A 17,915-nucleotide genomic window follows, 5' to 3' on the forward strand; every position below is an offset into this window, starting at 1 on the left:
ATCGTTAAATTAAAAGGTAAAGACCTGATGGAGGCAAACACATCATGCAAAATAACCTGTGCTACTTCTGGCATGCTGCTGTGGGCATGTCGATGCTTGTATGCTAATGAGCAGTTTGCCCCTTTGCGTTGTAATATTGCGTAAATAAGCAACGTACCACTTTCTCCAACAATTTATGTGACTTTGTGCAGTTACCCTGCAGGCAGCAGCTTTGAATAAACAATTACCCTACCTTGCTGCAGTCACGCTGTCTGTTATTGCCTAATCCAAAAGTGGCCTTGTGTGAGGTTCATGGTGATGAAGGATCACATCAGGGCATATAGCCTATGTCCAAAATAAACATGTCTGCATGTATGAGAGAGAAGGTAAGTCTTTGTGCCTCTAAAGAGTTTCCTTTTGCTCTCTAATGTTGCGCTTTCATGTATCAGAATATTTGTGGACAGGAAATGCACAGGAAATGAGGCACAGATAGATAGTTGTATGTCCGGTGATTATTACCAAAATATTTCAGCAATACCTCATTTATCACTATAATTCATTGATAAATAATAAGAAATACCGTATCTCTTCCTTTTATTTTATTACATCATTTGCAGCATTTTCTTTCTTATTTTAAAAGGGCATATTATGTATTGGTATGTATTTCATTTAAAGACATATTAGGTCTGTGCACCTTGAATGTGTAGAACATGTTAGTATTTTTAAATCTTCTCCCTTTGTTCAACTTTATTTTATACATTATTTTTTCATTGTCATGCCATGTGTAACTTTTAGATTATGGCTTATTGTGTAATGAGTGTTAGAACCCTAATTAAATAAGGGCAAAACCTGAAAGATACTGCAGTTGTGCTCCTCTGTCCAGTTAGTTTTAGAGTGAAGTGGGGTTAGCCTACACTGTAAAAACAAAATCACAGTTAAGTATATTTTATTTCACAGATTATTCCTGTATTTTTTAAATACATGAAAATATCAAAAAATTACAAAACTAAACCATGAATTTACATGTCTAATGTAAAATAACATGAAAAACCTGTAGCTGTGAATAACCATAACATTTCTGTTATTTTCAAGAAAATAGTGGGTTTTTTGACGTAAAATAAACTGTTTCAATACATTCAGGAATTTACTGTATTTTCACAAATATTATTTGTCTTATTTAAAAGAAAAAACTGTTAAATTTAAGTTTAAAACTGTAAAAATATTTCTTAAACTTGGTACAATTAGTAACAGTTAACCGTAACAAAAAACATGTGTTCTGTAATTTGACTAGATTTGCTTGTTAACTGACACATATCTCCTTTAATTATGGATATTTGGAAAATAAAAACATTGAATAAATGTTATTTTAATCAGTGTATAATATCTACAAGCACTGTTTTGACAGCCATAATTACTGTAATTTCACAGATGTTGACTTTTATCAAAATGCTTAGATTACAAGATTAAAATATTAATAATTTCCCAAAAGTGGAAAAATTACAGAAAGGTAATATTTAATATATTGTTAAATGACAGGTGTCCACACCTTTTGATGGGCTTAAAAATTAAATATTAACTTCCTGTAAAATTATGGGTTTGTGATTAAAAATTTATTTTAATTCCATTTTACAGATACTTCGATTGAAGAGAGCTATAGGTGTATTATCAAAACCTCAAACCAACATATTTAATCTGACACGTCAGTTTTTTTCTTAATTAAAAATTACCACATATTCACATTTTACATTAGAGTAATATATATCCATTTATCTTAGACCGGAAACCCCTTTTTGTGACAGTTTCAGACTTCCTTAAATTAAGTTAATTTGAGCAAACTCAGAACTTTTAAATTACCACCACAATATAAATTGATTCACGACACTTTGCTGTGTCGCAAACAGGATTTTGGATGACGATGTAGCCAAGGACCAATCACTGAATAGATTTCCTTATTTAAGAATATTTTCAGATAAATTCACATTGAATGTTGAAATTCCTAAGAGGAGTTTATATTCAACACACATTTAACAATAAAGAATTTTAAAGAGAATACATTATGATATAGGCCTACACATTAATAAATGAAAGGCGCTTTCTATGAGCGCCATCAATTGCGCCTAATACGCCTGTGAAGCCGGCTATTTGCATGAATTGTGTTTGCTTCTGTCGGATTACGGGGGTTGTTGTTGGGAAGTCAATTAAACGTGTGACAATGTGTGGAGCTCTGAAGCTGAAGTGCAATAATTGTTTCATCAGCATTGCTGCGTTTGTCCTGTGGCAAATAAACAAAAGTGTCATCATCACCTTCAGTTTATCTGAAAACGCATTACTGCTTAAAGTCAGTGGTGAGATGGCGTCCCTCACCAACTCGCTGACTAAGTTTCTGCCTGTCCGACCCCGTCTTATTAACTGGGCATCGTCAAATAATTCAGAAACAATATTCCTCTCCTGAAAGATTTGTGCATGTCTCTGTCTCCACAGCACCATCACAAGCCCTACTGGCAACTCCTAACCACTTGAGAGACCTCTCGAGCTGTCTGAAATTGTTTTTACAGGTGTATGTGTACGAGTTAGTTATTTACTGTTATTTTACGGTATTTTTCTGGCGCCCCAGCTGCCGGAATATTACAGTTTTTTCACAATTTCTTTTTAACAGTGTACAGAGAAGCATTATCTTTACATCTTTTTACATCCTACCAGGCTCATGATAATATCCATTTATTTTTTAAATACATATTCAGCAACAAGTGAAATGTATTGTCAAATGCTGGACATTTGAATTATGGGCATCTTGTTAAGACACGGCTGGGCTGTACAGCTTTTCTTTTACACCTCCAGTGTGACACTTTAATCTAGGATAATACTAGCTTTCTGGGAATTACGTGTTTAGTAAAGGTTTTCTAACAGGCACACTCAATGCTATTACCTTTATCATGCTGCACACAAAAATAGAAATCTAAGTAGGCTTCCTCAGTGTGGTTTATCTTTGTTCAATCTGAACGTGCCTGGTGCATGATAGATCTTTTTTTGTGGAATGCTGGGCAACGCCTGGAATGTCCTGACCATGATAGGAAACATGTGTGTTAGACGGGGAGGTTGGTTGTTGGGAGATAATGGAATTCACTGTCACACGCATGCCTGGGGGGCCTCCTGTCAGACGTCTCAGGTGCAACACATGGATCATACAAGTCAGCCTTTGCACCATAAACCACCCGAACCCTCTCTGTGTTGCTCTGTGTAAATGTCACACGGTGCGTGAGGGGCCTCAATTACACAGTACAGCTACCCCAACATACAGTACACACATGCTTCAAATACACACAATCCAGCCACAAATACCCGTGAAATACAACACTGAGTCTGAGCAATGCAGAGAAACAGGGGTCATTAATCTGAGTGTTGTTATTTTGGTCTAACCGCATCCACAACTCCCACCTCATCTCTCTGGACAGCTACCGGCCAGATTCAGACTTGCAGAGAAACTGTCTAAAAACATCCCTGTTTACCTGAAAGGCATGTGTGTACAGTCAAACTGCTTCAGGCTAGGTGAGGCGTGGCTTTAGCTGCAGCATAGATTAAGAACCAGCAATTTTCTCTTTTTTTAGCTGCGCTAGCTCCGGGGCTCTAGGGATGGCAATGTCGGTCCACCACAATGGCACAGACTGTAATGTCTCGACAACTGTTAAATGGATTGCCATGAAATTTTCTACAAACATTTGTGGTCCCCAGAGGATGAATCCCGATGATGCTGGTGATCCCCTGCCAACAGCATTTCAAAGTTTTCCCTGATCTAGTGAAATATATATATATATAGTGAAATACATATATTTTATATGTATCCTGGTGATTTCAGGGATCCCCTGGCTTTTCCTCTAGTGCTACCACAAGGGTTCATTATTGTTTTATTTTATAAATGCCAGGTATACAGTTGAATGGATTACCAATGAATTTAATTTAATACAATTTAATTTGTCCAACACTTTAGCCTATGACCAAATACCTGCAAAACTACATTCCCAGCAGTTGTATTTTGAGTTTAGTGCTAATTATGAAATGTTAGCATGCTAACACACTAAACTAAGATGCAGTACATTATAAACATTATACTTGCCAAACATCCGCATGTTAGCATTGGCATTGTGAGCACGGTAGCACTGCTGTGAAGTGGAGCCTCACAGAGCTGCTAGGCAAGTGGCTAGCATAGCATAGAGTCTTGTTTATTACTGTGCTACATTAAGCATTAATTAGCAATGATGACCTTTATGTCCTCACATCTACAGCTTATACTCATGGAACTACGACTGTAAATGCCTGTGCTATATGTGAATCAATAGGCCTACACATTCCCCTCACTGCAGAGGCCCTTTCTGTGCTTGGCTGATCCATAACTCGATCACCCATGGCTGTTGTGTGGCAGAGGCTGCATTGCTATGTGCGGGATCTGCTGTGGTGCCCTCAACTTCCAGCCTGGGAGCATGTCGATAACGAGCAGCAGCCTCTCTGACAGAATCGTTTACTGCCTGGAGGGCATGGAGACAAAAGTGGAGTGTGCATGCCTGCCTCTAACCTACTTAAGCCTCACCCTGCAGAAATGGAAGGGTTGATATGCAACATGAGATGTCCTGGTGGATTCCAGCCTGCAAGTAGACTGACCAGAATAAATGTGTGAGATTAATGCCAGAGGAAGTACTGGCGGTGTTACTGTGCATGTGTGTATATATGTGGGTGTGTTTGCTTTATTCAATGCTTATGTCAGAATGTGATATTAGAGACATGCTGCTTTGCAAGTGTACCTTGTTGCAAATTATACTTTCTTGGGATGCTTAGTCTAGAATATTGGTCAAAATGATAATCCAGATGGAGTCTTCTCTCAGTTTATACAGCAGTGTAGTGCAAAAATGTGCAGGTATGAGAAAGAGAAAGGGAATACTCTCTGGCTTGGGTGTGTGCTCCTGCTGCCAGCTGAGGAGCTATAGCATAGTTTCAGTGACTCGAGCTGGCTCCTTAATTCTATTTGCCTCTCAGGGGAACCTCCCCCAAACCTCTCACACACATTTTTAGAGCTTTGTTGGGCGAGTGGGGGAGGGGAGAGACACATAAATCACAGACATACACACACACACACACACAAACGGATGCACAAGTACTTCTATGTCATGAGGCGATGGGGTCCTGTATCTGAGTCAGGGGCCTCTTCTTTCACCTTAAATGTCAGAAGGGGCTGAAAGTAAAGAAGGGGGAGGTGGGGGAGAGAGATGAAGAAGAAAAAAGAAACGTAGGGGGAGGGTTGACTTATTTGTTTGCTTACTCTTATTTATTATTATTAGGGCCTTTTTTTATGTGGAGTTTACCTGTTCTCCCCGCTTCTGTCTGGGTTTTCGTCCAGATGATCTGATTCCTCTCACAGTCCAGAGACATGCAGGTTGACATCCACATCCATATAGTCATATCAGTGCCTTAACGATTAGCCGATTAATCGATCACTCTATTAGCTGATCAACAGAAAATGTATCGCCAACAATGTTGATAATCAAGTATTCATTAAAGACCAGTGACAAAATATACCAAGCATTCTCAGTTGCTAGTTTTTCCCTTTTCTCTAGTTTTTATCATAGGAAACATAATACGTTTGGAAAACTAGCTTCTTTGGACGTTTCATGATTTTCTGACTTTTTTATAGAAAAAACTATAAATTGATTTAGCAAAACAGATTCATTAATAAAAAATAAAAAAAAAACATTACTACATTGTATCCCTAAAACGTATCAGTGCATGCATATAGAGATTCACAAGTAACAGAACCTCTTTTCAAAATATAGTAAATAGTCTAATGCAAAGTTAATAAAACCACACAGTTTCTCTGTGTATTTACATAATTGTACAAGTTTTTCAAAGCTTCATTAATGGATATTTGGCAAACCAGGCTGACACACAGCCTCCACCATGTTCCTGGTTTATAAAGTTATCAAGGTGAACGTTTTAGCCAACAATTGCTTATTTATAGATAGCAATATCATCCCATTTGAAAAATTCCACCTGGTGAATGTTAGTCCAGTTTTTACACTCTGAGGAGTCTCTTTGGCTGCTAGACAGGGAAGCAGTTAGCACCTGCCAAATACAAGGTAAATACTTGTGACAGGTGAAACTTTCAGGTCACCTGCCACAATGGCAGGTTTTTTATCTTAATAAATATTTCTTATACTAATAAAACTTTTATTTAAAAGTGATTCTTTATTTAAGTAAAGTCAGGGATGTTATATATGATACATTCCATATTTCTACCACTGAATTAGTGTTTATAATTCTGAAGTGTAACCTGCCACATTGGCAGGTAAGGAAAAACTTAATTTCAGACTACTCACAAACTAGTCCCTAATTTTGCCTGTCTGCTGTTTAGCAATGGGTAGGTAGCATACAGAGGGTTTTTTTCTCTGTGATATTTGCACTACAAGTGACCCTTTCACATTAAACATTTATTTCTGTGGGTTTTCCATATCAGACAGAATGAATCTTTTACTTGAGGCAGTTCAAAATAAGTTCATTCATTTAATTCTACTTTGAAAGTAAGCTGACTCCCTGGTTCACTCAGTGTACACACATCTGAGAACCAGCATCAGAACCAGGAGGGAGAGAGAGAGAGAGAGAGAGAGAGAGCATGTTGGTGTGGGCAAGCGAGAGGGAGCGCATAGGCCTATATATAGATGAATAAAAATAAAATTTGGGCAAATTCATAACTAATCCATGAAACATAGCGTGACTTATCCATATTAGAGACGCTTGGGTAAAGTACATGGTCAGGAGGGGCCGCAAGGTTTTTATTGCTGACAGACAGATGGAGTAAGAGAGGGTGGATGCTCAGACTTGATGCTCAGGTAAAAATATGAGAGGACGATAACAGAACTTATTCCTAATTCGTGTCAGATCACATCTTTGCGGCCCGGAAACCAACACTCTGATGATCGCAACCGTATATAACCACATAGACCACTGACTAAGCTTCAGCAGCAACCTCGCCCTGCTGTTGTCCTCGTCATCATCCACAACATTACAGGCAGAGTTTAAAGACCTACGACAGAGAGACAGATACATCAATAGATAGATATGTTCTTACACATCTTACTAATGCACAGCATACTTCCTGACTCTATGTAGTCTGTCTTATAAGTGCCATTAGTCTAAAACAAAACCAGTAAAATATCCAACATAGAAAACAACCGACCGATTGCCCTGGTTAGCAGACTTCCCAAAGTAATAGAATTAATTCTCTTGGATAGACAATCCGTTTTCAAAATATATATTTATATATGCATATGCACTGAAAGAATTAGTTGGTAAGTATCGAAGCCATGACACTGCAATATTTATGTCTCCTGGATGCGTCCAAAGCTTTTGACCAAATTTGATAAGGAGCTTGCACTTTTATTATTCACATCAAGCCCTGCTAGATGGAGTAAGAGTAGGTCTGTACCCTTAGTGACAAATGGGGACCGACAAGGAGAAATACTGTCACCTGTCCTTTTCAATCTGTAAATGGTTGATCGTTCTAAAAAAGTTGTAAGAGTGTAAGACAGGGTGTATGATGGAGGGTAATCTTATTAATCATCTGTATGCCAGTGATTTAGCCATCCTGTCTCCTTATAGTGCTGTCTTACAGCAACTGCTCAGAGTCTGCTCAAGTCATGACACATTAAATTTAACTCTAAAAAGAGTGTTGTCATGATTACTAAAACCAAGGAGGATCAGAGGCAAAAATTTCATTTTTTTCGCAGACCAAGTGCTAAATGTGGTGAACAAAGTAAGATATTTGGGTCACATTATCAGGAATGATCAACGTGATGACAACGACGTGTAGACCGATGTCTCATTTACAGAGGTGCCCTGTATTACAAGTGCAAAAACAAAGAAAGTACACTTAAAACTAGACGAACAATCTTTTTATAATAAAATAAAACCCAACCAGAATAGGAAGGACAATTCACTGTAAAATGTTCACTCAGACACTCAAAACTTCTTTTATCTAACGTAATTTTGTGGAGTATTCCAACACTGTGTGGCCCAGATGGATGTTTTTCAATTTGACTTTAGAGGTAAGATAATTTGGAAGTTGTTTTAGGATGGCCTTATAAACAAACACTAAAAAGTTTCTGGCCCATCTCCAGAACAAGGAATCCTAACCAACAGCAGTATATAAAAGACAGTGGTGTGTGTAAAAGCTTTCCCTACTAATAAAACGCAAAGTGGCATGGCAAACACAGTCCAGACTTTTTAAAACAGAAGCCGGAGCATGCGTTTATAGAATATCACCATAATCTAACACCAAATTTGAAAACGGCCTGAACAATGTCACGTCTTTTCAGAGCCCACTGTAGTCCACTGTACACAGCCCACTTTTGGTGCAGAAATAGTGAAGCAAATTTTGTTTGGGGGTTTTACTATTACCATAGACTTGTGAACTGCAATGATTATATCTCCATGTTGTTATCCTCAAATTGTATTTTATCATATGTATACTGAGATAGATGTGTCTGAAATATCCCTCACTCATCCTCTTGCTCTTTATTTTTTTGGGGCATCCACATCTTGATGCGGAGCGCAAGGGGCTGAAGTAAAAGCGGTGTCTTTTCTTTAAAAACCAAGATACAGTGGCAAAAGTTTAACACATTTTTTACAAGAAGGCGTCCAACTAGTTTTACACTGTAGTACAAGAGCAATGCTGTTTCTTCAGTTCCATGACTACAGATTTCATTAAGTGGTGAGGATGACTTTTTGCCTGGGACATGCAGCTTTAGCCTCAGTCTTTTAGCACAACATGTAACCATCAGGTGCCTTTTAAAGAACATTTTAGAGGGTTCCTGTTTTAAAATGAGTCAGCTGCAAACAATAAAATATCTGATCAAATATGCGAAACGAAATAGACAGTCGCTAGTCAGAAATGAGAAGTCTGCTTTTTGTCTAAGTTACTTCTGTCAAAATATTTTTTAGGAAGGCGTAAATGAACCCTGCATCTTTTCAATGTCCTTTGTTGTGGGTTTGTTCCCTTACTGCTTACACAGTCAGAAAGCATTAACAGTAAGCAAAATAAGATGAAAAATAAGTGAAATACAATTCCACTTTCTGACACAAATCAGAAACAAAACAGGAGATTTGCACAAAAAGTATACATGTAATAGTTAATACTGTCTGCACCACTCCTGTCTGCTGCTAGAAGCTGTTGGGCCTCGGCCACAGACCCAGACACCAGCAGGGATCCAGGCGTGGGCTCAGAGCAGTTCCCCAGCCAGGAAGTTACACAGTGAGGCCCATGCCGACAGACCCACCAGCCAATAGGACGGCCCCTCCAAAACAACTGAGTGGAAAGTGTGGCGGGAGAAGTTGAGCCAACGTGGGGGAGGTGAAGTGAAGAGGCTCTGATCAAGAGAGGAGAAAATCATTTTGTCTTAGCTGCGGTAGTCAAAGTTGTACCTGGATGGGTAGAAATCCTCAAGTGATCATATCATCAACTTCTTTCAAAACGCTGTTATTTATTCTGATTAGGCTGTTATTCTGTTTTTAAAAAGGCTCTTTGTTAAGCCAGCCAGTCTGCGTCTGACCTGGTTCCCGCTGCTGTAGTGTTGTTGTGTGTCCAGCAGCAGTGATGTCATGTCCTCTGCTTCCTTTACATTACTAATCATGGCCTATGGGAAGACAAAACAAGATTTGAGTTAGTTACTTAGTTCATTAGTTTACTAACTTAAACATCACAATACAAACTTTAAATGATCAAATACAAACAATGTGTTCAAGCACTTTGCAATTAATTTAATCTATTAGTCTTTAACTGACAATTCAACTGCTTTCAGTGCTTACACTTCCAGCTAAAAGTATCACACTTCTATCACACAATTTTGATTTCAGCTCCTTTCAGCACTTTCACTTAACACATCCTTCAACTTCACTCAGCATTTACATCTGAGCCGAAACCTTATTCAGCACTTCCATTTGCCATTTCAGCTTCACACTGAAAATTGTTGTTGAAATTGTGAAAAAAGTTGAAATACAACAACTTTTATCACTATTTCAGCTACAACTTTCAGCTGCAAGCAAATAGTCCTCCTAAAATGCATTTATTTCTAGCTTTTCTGGGGATAAAAATGGCTAGTCCACCTCTTGGTCCTGACTGAAATATCTCAACAACTATTGGATGGATTGCCATTGAATGTGGTGCTGATATCCATGCCCCCCAGAGGATGAAAATTTACATTCACATAAACTTACGTCATCATATATTCGGATCCTCGTGTCTACAACAAAAGCACATGTTCATTGTGTGACTGATAAAAAATCAAAGCAAAGTAAATATTAAATCTTTCCTCTTTTCTAAGCTTTGGAGACAAAGTTGGTTAAATTAAAGAAATTAACACTAATTCTAAATTTTGATTATCTGTACTCTAGAATATGCCAGAGTTTAATGAAGTGTTTTATAATATATTATGTACTGACATATGGGTAATATTGTATACAAAGACTTTGCTTCTGCTACACACTAATATACGACATGTTTTTAGCCACACCAGCTGTACTGGCTCTATAGTTTGCACTGTCTTGAGTCAGTTGCTCCAGACTGAAATATGTGAGCAACTACTTGATGGATAGACATATTATTTAGTACAAACATGCCCCACCTTGGGATGAATTGCTTTGGTGATCCCTTCACTTTTAATCTAGCATTATCACCAGGTCAAACCTTAATGTTTGTAATATTTCCAGTACTTTGGTTTATAACTACATTCCTGCAAAACTAACACCGTTTCCATTCGGCTCAACTGTATTTTGTGTTTAGTGCTAATTTGCAAATTTTAGTATTCTAACACACCAAACTCATTTCAAGAAATCACTGAAGTCTACAGGAGAAGGACAGAGGATGGGCAGTGCCTAGGAGACTGCTCCCACCACCCCGCCACCCCACACACCCCCATCAGACACACACACACACACACACACAGATTATTCTGCAGCCTCCCCCCTGAGGCACAGAAATCTATAAATCCTGTCACAGTTACCAGACAGTGACAATTCTGGCCTCTCCTCCATATCACCCTGACTCATCCAATGCACACAAAACTCTGGCTCACTTCACTTCAGTTGTCTCTTCTTCTAATATCAACAGGGAATAGTGAATGAGCAAATGTAAATATTTGATTAAATACGTATAAGCCGGGACCACGTGAGTCCTTTGGGAGGATCGTGCATGTGTGTTTGAGTGATTGGCTTTATCAGAGAGATATGAGGAAACAGGAAGAGAGAAGAACAGGTTGAAATTTTGCCTGCTAAAACATGCATTCATTGCTGTGTTGGTATGTATGAGATAACATATAAATCTTTCCGTTCCTCATCGCTGACAAGAATATTTTTACAGCTGATGAGACTCACTTACAAAAAACGTGTCTTCTGATTTAACAATTGAACATTTAATAATGTGCCCTCTGACTGAGTTTTGAGTGTGCATGTCAGTATTTGATACTCTGGAGGTGACTTGAATGCTTGAGAACATGTGCGAAAAGTTAACCAGCTCTTGGAGCTTCCAGCGCCAGCTGACGACACCTCAAAAGAGCATCATTAATTAACATGCCATTATCTGAGCTGAATACTAGCTGGGGGAGATTAATGCTGCGAGGAGCTGCTAGTGGATTAAAGGTCACATCCGGTGTGTTAATCACCCAGCAACCCCTGACCCCTGGAAGGAAACACAGTAGAATGGGCACATTATTGCCACCTGGTTGGGCACCAATCACTACCAGGATCAAATTGAAGACTGTTCCTCTGAGTAGACACGGACAGTGAATGGATGGGACAGAGAGGAATAAAATGACAAGAAAGAGATGAAACTGCAAAGAGGAGATAGAGATGAATTAAGATATGGCATGTGCAATGATTATGTTCATACTTTTTGTAGTTTAAAATGATTGCAAAGGTCACAGAGTGCAAAGCTTCTCCAAGGCAGCACCTATGCTGTTAAATTATACATGAGCACAGAGGCAGGTGTAGAAGCAGGGGATATCATTATCAGTGATTTATTTCAGTTAATGTGCATCTTGCAAGCCTTTAGCACATTCTGTTGGCGTCTTTCACAGTCTCCTCTCTTCTGGACATAAACACACAAAGACCCTATACAAGTCTTTTATTAACACATCACATTCTTAGTGTGAAAAGCCTTGAGGACTTTCCAAGGTGGATGGATTCATTTCTGGGCGTTCAAGAGAAAACGCTCACAGGCTGGATGAGCACTACAATATCATATTTCTGCAGCCCACACACACCTCCCACTCTCCCACATCTGACAAGAATCTCTCAGATCGGATGTGACTCACTAGCTTTGGCAGTCAAGGGCTAAATTCTTCTTCTGTTACTCTCATACGATGACCACTCAGCTCTTTCCACTGCCTTAATTCTTTTCTCTGTTGTCAACCCCAATGCACTCCAACCTCTGGTGTGTGTTGTCACACTGAAGAACACACTATTTACTATATTACAGGAGTTTAAATACTGTCAAAATAAGTTTTTGGATTATTCTCACTTGAACACCATCTGACAGCTGCAATGTTTTATTTCACATAAATCTGTGGCACATGTAGCAAATTATATAATCTATTAATAAGTATAAGAATCTAAGCCTTCACAAGAGCATGACAAAAGGTGTTTCTGAAAACACCCCTCCAGTGTTGTCGCCCCTGTGCTAGAGGACAGAAGGCCAGGTCAGGTGGAAAAAGGAACATACACTGTGCATGCTCAGGGAGCATTGTAGCTGCTTACAGAGCGGCCTGTATTCTCAGAGGACTCTGTATTCCTGCATCAACGCTTTCCAGCATGCAGGGGCTTGGTTCACTGCTCGTTTGATGGACTATTTTCCCTCCTTCCCGAGCAGGGCTATGCACATTTTGACCTTGGTGTCAGCAGAGTCAGACAGAAGCTGCTGAATAGGATATCTCCCTATTCCTCAAGGACGTACACAGTACAACATGCTCCTTTGTGGTTTTTCTTTATGATTTTGAAAAGGGATACTGAAATGTATTTCCAATAAAGTGTTTAATTTGCATATTTAGCGTGATATGTGTAATATATTATGTCCAAAGTGTGCACTATCCTATTATAATGTATATGATGTCTTTTTTATTCTTGTACCACGTCAGTATGTAATGTGAAATGTGAAACATATTGATACACAATATGTCTTCTATCATTGTAATATTTTAGTTTTTAGTATTTTAGGATTGCAGACCTCCTAGCATTTTGGTAGACTCTTAGTCTTGTTAAAATAACAGTGGATTAAATTACTTAAGTATATGTGAAAGGGGTCAATCATAGTGAATTGTGACCCGACTTTCCAGTTCCCAGCAGCTCTATGGAGCTATACAGTGTATTTTAGCGCTTTGTTTTGGTTTACTGGCCAACAACTTCACTGTTTTCATTCACTTCTACCGCACTCATAACGCTGTTTCCAGCCACAACAGGCTACTAAAAAGAGCTCTAAAAACCCATTGTACACTATGGACAGAAAATGTTAGTAACGTTCTACTGAATGTAGCATTTAGCAGCTGAAGAGCCAGATATTTCCAAAAAACAAAGCCAAAAGGAGAATAAATATTGCACCTACATTTATCTGGAGGCCAGGCAGAGAGAACTCTAAATGAATGCTAATGTTTCTCCATACCTGATGAATGAGTAAATATGCAAATTTATGATAACAAGTTCACCATATAATCTTACAGTGAGCGATGCAATATGTCGGTGCTTGTTTCCACTGCCCCAAAGTGGCCCAAAACTCGGTTAATGTAGGCTTTATTACCAAGATTAATAATAATATAATTAACTATTATAAGATTATTGTGATTCTTTTTCATTATCTCCAAGAAATGATGAAATCCCTGTTTTTTTAGACCAGTTTGAAAACAATACAATATATGATATTTAGTTTGCATTCTGTGCGACTACCCAGTAACATCCGAGTGTCACTTGAGCCATTAGAAGCGTATTGTATTTTCAGTTCTTTGTCTCTTGTGTGCCAAAATATATACTGTATATAGACGACTAATCTGCAGGGAGCAGCAACACTGTAGTGGCATCTGCAGTTGGGAGTGGAACTATTAAATCTGTGTAGCAGCGGAACAGCTCTGTCTTCCATGATTCTGTTTGAGTCTGAGTCTTGGGCTGCTGCAATTCACAGGAGAGCTCCAGCTGCCTGCTTGGAGACTCCTTCTGCTTTTTTGACAGCGAGATGTAATCAGGTTGTCTGTTTGCTGAAAGGCAGGGTACAGTACTGAGCAGGGAACTAAACTCTGAATGCCCCCACTAAGTCTCAAAATGTTGCATCACAGCACCGAGAAGATATATGTTTATGACATAGCACAGTGTAGAGACTTAGCTTTGAGTAGAGATATTCAGTCAACTTCAATATACTCTCTATAAAGATAAAATTACTGTGTATTCCCAGTCCAAACAATGACTTGACTTGATACAAGCACTGCTCAATTGTGTGATTAAACTCAACATTTGCTTAGCTGACAGCAGAGCAGTTAGGGGGCGGAGGGTAGAGGACTCAGAGATGGGAAGTGATTGAAAAGAATTTTATTCTGTCTTTCTGTGGCATGTTTGAGTGTTGAGCTTCCTCCTTTCAGCCGTGCTGCTGAAAAGCCCTTCCCTCAGGGTGTCTTACTCAGCCGTGACACAGAAACTGCAACTACCTTGTGATCTCACTGCAAAAAGCACATGAAAGATCATTCTCAAACACACACACACACACAGAAAGAGGGAGTGTGTGACAGATTACTTCAATCACTTTATCTGCTATTGCACTCTATTCTTATCTCTGCTCTGTTATCAACTCCCTCTAGACTATAAGCTCTGTTGACATTTCACCTAATTTCTGGTGTAAAATTCTTCCAAGGCCTTATTATCTTCAGCACATGCCTTGTTTTAATTCCACTACTCTCTGTTATAAAGAACTACGTCCTGCATATTTTCAGTCTGCCCTCTGGGATCATTCAAAATCGCTGCTCTGTTTATAATACATTATAATCTTAGGCATGCGTGCACCTGTACTGTTCTAGTTCATCGATAGCATTGCTTATGAATTAGGGGAACCTTATCATCTATTTACCGGTCTGTGTGTTGACATTCTCTTTGATGATAGCTCCCTGCGTCATCTGACTCAGAGAGTGTATGTACGCTTATCTTTTCACCATTCACCCACAGAATTAGAATAAAGACACTGTGTCCATGCGGGAAATGGCAAATACATTAATTTCCATGCTTGATTGTGAGTTGCTGCAATGTGCTGAATATGTTCTGTGCTGTATGTTGAGCTACCCCCTGCACAGCTCCCCTAAAGCAACCCATCCCCCACCGTCGATGTTTTTGCTCTCTACATGTGACTACTTTACGCCACCTTCCTCTCCCCCACTGAGTGAACCTTCTAAGCTGGTCCCTGGGGTGAGTGTTGGTGTGGAAGGCAGGCTTTTTTCCCCGTTCATGGGATGTTATTGATGAGGTGAGGTAATGGATCTCCCCACTGTGCTCACAGGGACACTGAGGATAAATCAGACAGTGGGTAAGACCCAACCAGCCATTCCAACCTCTCTCCAGACTCAACTGCCATTTCATTAGCTTTATTTATGGGGGTTCTGCACTCTTCTGAACCCCTCCCCTCGCCGCCCTCCCACTGAAAATGCTTCTATTCTTCTTCTTCCTCCCTTATATAGTGCTATGGCAACCCATATGCACCCCTGTCCTTCTTTCCTCCCGGTTTCCTGGAAAACCTACTATTCTCCCTCCCACACATGTTCCCTGGAACTCCTCCCTGAGTCTAGTTTATGTGGAAGTGAAAATGTGAGGAGCCTGTGAACCTACAGCCCTTTATCATGTGATTAACAAAGGGCCGGATAGATAATATTGTGCTGTAAAGTGGTGAAGGACTAGCACTGGCTGGGCTTTTAACATTAGACGCAGCAGCGCAAGTCCATCCAGCTCAGCACTTCCTGCAGAGCCGTATTTGAGTTGGCTGAGCAGCAGCAATTCACCTCTGGGCTTATGGCTCGGCCACTTAGTGAGAAAACTGCAGCCAAAGCTGGCTATGTCCTTGGGGGATGAGAAAAGAATTCTTTATGTGTCCTCCCTGGAAAGGATGGATTGAACTCTTATCTTCACCACAGGATCAAATGTCAATTCTTCTGTCAGAGATGGTGTCCATTATTGGTAGACATGCTTGCCCCATTCTGCTTGAAAAAGGTGTACATATCCATGCAGGCAGAAAACCACTTTGATTCCCTTTAACTCTTTCATCAACTGCCAAGGATTATCACACAGCTACTGTTGAAAGTCCACAACACCGTGACCTGATTTCATCTGAAAAAGGCATCAATGTTATCACTGCTAATGCTGTCTGTGGATGCTGTGGCACATGATCAGAGAGCAGATATTTGGGCTGACTAGCTATTTAATATTTCTGAAAAGCCTTACCAATGCCAAAATTTGATCCATGTGTGAATGTTCATATACATGCATATATATGCATATTATACTGTATGATGTATCTTGTCTCTGTATCTAATTAACTTAAAGTGATGAAACCTTGACATGAAAGGCTGTGAATCATACTCTCCTTGCATGTTTTTATCATTACAAAGAGACAGGAATGAGTCTTTGTTGTCGTTGTTGGTTTCATGGTGAACATTGGTGTCATGACAGCCACGCTGCAACATGTCTGTACAAGGTCCACTTTAGTTTACTCCGCATGAATCCATGCAACCTAACAGATGGTTGACTGAGCTAAGCCCCAGCGATGCTGTGCCACTGCCAGTTTCATTACAGGGGTTCACTTGGACACGGGACAAGTGTGACTATGTCTGTCACACCCACAGCAGCCAGCGACAGCGAAGAAATTAAGGCACAATTTGCCACAGGAAATTAGAGAACACATGACATCATGACATGCCTCTTGTTAAATATTCAGATTTGTTATTGAAGCACATACAACAGTGTGTGATTTGTTCATTGATTTTTTTGATGCAACTGAAATAAAATTGTAAAATACGAATGATTAAACAAACTCTTGCTAGAGGTGTTTTCCATTACTGGGCTTATTTAAGTGATCATCATCATCATAAATCAAAAATGTGTTAAAAGGATTTCTGCCCAGCGCAGATTTAAAATAAATCAATTTCAGTGATAAAGGCGCTGTTAAAATACACGGATACATGATGTAACAAAGACAGAGAGCATAATCCAACTTTGTATTACATGTGGGTGAGGTTGGAAAGATATTATGTCTCAACAGTAAAATGTAGTCTACATATGATCTTGATAAAGGGAAGGAAAGGAAAAAATGAGAGAAAAGCGTGTGCTGGCGGTCGGCCAGGTGTGGACAGGCTCAGGAAGTTAAGCCGGAATTCCAACAATGCAGGCAGTCGTTGGACTCTTCAGTGAGATTCTGCCATTTTTGCTCTCAGTGCTGTCTTTGTTTGAGGTGAGGAGGAGGCAATTTGGTGAAGTCTTGTGGCTGTGAATAAATTTCAGCCTTGGCTTTGCATTGTAAATCTTTGTGAATGATACGAGGAAAATAGTGTCATGATTAAACAGATGGAAAAAAAAACAGGCTCCTCTCTCGCTTTCTGTCTCTCCCTCGGATATCTACAGAGAAAGATAATTTTCCCAGGCTGTTTGACTCGAGCCCAGTTGTGACAATAATAAATGCCAGCGATGGCAGAATGAATTATGTCTCAGCTAAAAATGTACATCATAGCCCAAGGAAGAATCTGGCATGTAATTATAACAGCGTTATAAATAGCAACACGTGCCACATAGTATCCATCATCTTCACCTACAGATCACATTATAAACGGAACATATGATTTTGGTTAGAGATATTTCATGTTTATGATTTGGTGTTTCTCATTGAATTGTGC

This window comes from Micropterus salmoides, unplaced genomic scaffold (genome assembly GCF_014851395.1).
Source record: "Micropterus salmoides isolate LMB-PRFRI ecotype aquatic unplaced genomic scaffold, ASM1485139v1 Ms_hic_scaffold_7, whole genome shotgun sequence".
NCBI classification, from domain to species: domain Eukaryota; kingdom Metazoa; phylum Chordata; class Actinopteri; order Centrarchiformes; family Centrarchidae; genus Micropterus; species Micropterus salmoides.